We start from the raw sequence: 3927 nt of genomic DNA on the forward strand, positions 1-3927 counted from the left end.
AAAAATATGGTTCACATTCTAAAATTTTAACTAGTAATAATATGATTTATTCTTTTAAGTATTATTAATGAGTAAATTTAAATTAAAATATAAAATTTAATATATTTGTTTCCGCTATATATATATATAATTTAATAATAAATTTAACCATTTAGTATTTTCATTTGCATGTTAAGGAACATTCTTAGAGATTTTTCTTTTTTTTTTTAAAAAAAAAAATTATAGATGATTAAGCTGACACATAATTGAATGGTAGAGGAGCCAAAAATTAATTTTTATAATTAATAAATTCATCCACTATTATTATATTGCACGTTTTTATCTTCATTATATTTATTATATATATTTTAATAGTTTAATATTTCTCTAACTAACTCTTAAAATTAATCTAACAAATAGAATATTATTCATTTTAAATTTAAATAAAATTCTAAATAATCTATTTTAATAATATAATTCATTATTTAAAATTTATTATTTCACTAATATTTTAATATCAATTAATTAAATTTTAATTTATTATTTTTATTTTGTGCTTAAAAATATAAAATAATTTTTTAATAATTGTCTTAAATTATCAACTCATCAAATAATTTTTTTTATCAATTTAAAAAATGTATTATTCTAAAATTTTTTATTTAAACAATCTTTCAATATCAGTTAATTAAATTTGAACTTATTATTTTAATATCCACTTTAACATTATTAATTTACTATTCTAATATTTATTATTTTTATAATAATTTTTTATATTATCTAATATATGAATGTGTTGTTCTAAAAACTAATATTCTAAATATTTAATTTTATTTTAATTATATATATATATATATATAGTAAACTTTAAAATACTTTAAGTTAACTATAAAAATAATTAAAATAATAAAATTTATCAATCAGGTAAATAATGTAAATAATTGAAATATAAAAATTCTTTTAACAATCATCTTATTTTTTATCCTCTCACTTTTAAATTAGTTTAGATTGTGAATTTATTTTTTTTAATTTATATTTATTTTAAAAATATATATTATTTAAAATAACTCAAAATTTTGGGTTTCTTTGAAATACAAAAGACTCCCCGACATTTGTTTTAGATCTAGGAAGATGGCCACCTGAGACGTGATTGCTTTGATGTAACAGTCCCTACCATTGAAAGCTCATCATCAAAAGCCTGTTTTGAAAATTAGATGAAGGGTTTCCCACCCCAAAACCCCCCCTTAATCATAAATTGAACCCAAACGAACCTCTTCTAGCCCTCTTGTCGAAACTTGCACAACCTTCACCTCACAGCAGCCATGCCATCCCATCTTGAGCCATCGAACCAAGCAATCGTTCAATTAGCAATCCGCAAAACCGTTGATAACCAAATCACTCCCGCCCAAACCTCTCCATATTAACCTAGAAAAGTCACACCTTTCTCCTTAAAATCGAAACCTTTCCTCTTTGGTGAATCCCTGGAATGCGAACCTCCATCTAGCCACCTTACGAAAACCCAAAAGGAAAAATTAATTAATACATTTCCCTTGCACCAAATCCCAACCTTTTTGATGAATACTTGTCACACTAAAGATCTCAAAAAGTCACATCCGGCCAGTTTTTTAAGGAATTTTCATACCTAACTCAATACCTTCAATCAGCCACCCTGCTCGCTCTGGAAAAATAGAATATACACTAAAATGAAGACTTCCCACCTTCCCAACACAAGTCTATGTCATTAAATAATCTTTTGGATCCAAGCCCAAGCCTACAAGGCTTTCTACCTCAGCCCAAGCCAAAACAATGCTTTGTTGGGCCCTTAACAAAATGGCAAACCAGAAAACAACACATCAGGCCCAAGGTTCCCTGCTCTCCATTCCAAATAACCATCTTGAGCCACAAAACTTTCTCAAACTTGATGATCTCGTTCAAATGGCATGTCTTCTTATCAAACCCAAGTCTATCCCTGTTGTTGTGAAATAACCTTCAATAGAAAGTGATCCTCACCAACAAGCATGCCAGATGAACAAGTAAAATGAAAGAGGCTTGCTCGATCTAAGAACTTAGGCATTACTATTACTGAGCTTAAAGATGGGAAAGAGGAGGCGAATCAGTTGAACAGAATCATAGGCATTAGCAATTGAATAGGAGTTGCTTTGGAGGAAGAGAAAGAACCAAACATATTTGCATTAAAAGTGATGATTCGAGACTTATTACCATTGAAGAAATGGCAGGACCTGCAAGGCAGGCAGGCCGAGAACCATGAGTTTCTTGAGTTAGAATTGTCGTGGATTGGCTGGTCCACCAACAGTTAAGTCCTTCAAGACCTTGTCTCATATAAAGCCAAATTTTATTTTTCTTTGTGAAACAAAAGTTGACAGAAGTAGAATTGAAAGAATCCATTTGGTGTTGGGTTTTGAGGGTTGTTTTGCTTTTGACAACTCTAGTTCTAGGGGAGGGCTTGCGTTACTTTGGGGATCAACTACAAAAGTCAGTTTGCTCAATTTCTCGATAATGATCCGGGTTGGTGCCTCACTGGCTTTTATGGCTTTCCTGAGAAAAGTAGATGTCAACAATCTTAGAACCTTCTTTGCAATCTTCAAAATAAATTTGACCTTCCCTGGTGTTGTATAGGTGATTTTAACGATATTGTCAATCATTCTGAAAAAAAGGAAGGTCCCCACCCAAACAAGTTGATAAATGACTTTAGAATAACGACCGAAAGATGCAACTTGATTGATATCAATATGGAGGGCTATCCCTTCACCTAGAAAAGATATCGTATCAAATAGAATTCACCTTTTTATATTTTGAATTCATAATAAATTGAGTTAGTTGAATCTCACGTCGGTTTGAAATACGAATAATGTAACTCTTACAAAAGTCTTAAATACTATTCCATTTTTGGATGAATTATGCCTGGTTCAAATTTAATACGGTGTCAAAACCTCACCAATATTGAATCTCTCTTATAGATGTATTACGTTTCAATGTAGTTCTAGACATAAAGTCAACACATCAATTTGGAATAGAAGCATTAGGTCTAACACTCTCATTTTAAATGAATGCAAAACTACATACAAAATTATAGTAACTTAAATTATAGTAACATGTAACAAAATTAAAACTTATTAAGATGTTGACAACATTGTTGTGTGTAAAAATATTTTTAAATTATTTAATCTTTAAAATAATCTAAATTATATAATAATCTACAATGTTTAATTTATTTCTATATTGATGGTAAAACTAATTTTAAATATTAAATTTGATAAAATTATTATTCTCAAATTAAAGGAAAAATTTTTAGATACAAGTGAATAAAACACTTTTCATTAAAATGAAAATTCCAATAATCTAAACAAATGCTTAAGTTACTAAAAATGTATAATTTAATTTTATACAAGGAACGGACCATGGACACCTGAAATTTTTTTAGTTAGCTAGAGATTTTTAGGCAATTTTTCATTAATTTAACTTTTAAATAAATATGAGAAAACTACTATTAAATGGTTTAATTTTAAAAAATTTATTAATTTCGTGTCTATTTAGAAATTACCTAATTAAAAAATTTTTGTAGTTTATAAAATTAACTTCTTTAATTTTTTATATTATTTATTTCATGTAATTTTAACTATACATATTATTTAATTTTTATAATTTTAAATATTTATATTATTTAATCTATCTAATTAAAATTAAAATAAATTGACTAATTATTTTTTAACTAATAGACTAAATAATATAATTTTATAAAATATAAATATATTTTAATAAAATAATTTTAATATATAGAGATGAATTAATAAATTTTTTAAAAACTCAAAAATCTAATAATAATTCTTTCGTGAATAAAACCTCTAACTTTTAATGCCATTTTTACGGCAATTACCCTTATCCGTATGTCTCTCTTCATGTTTTTTCTTTTGCAATCCATGAGTTCACTAA

The sequence above is a fragment of the Manihot esculenta genome, chromosome 14, assembly GCF_001659605.2.
Source record: "Manihot esculenta cultivar AM560-2 chromosome 14, M.esculenta_v8, whole genome shotgun sequence".
Classification (NCBI taxonomy): Eukaryota; Viridiplantae; Streptophyta; class Magnoliopsida; order Malpighiales; family Euphorbiaceae; genus Manihot; species Manihot esculenta.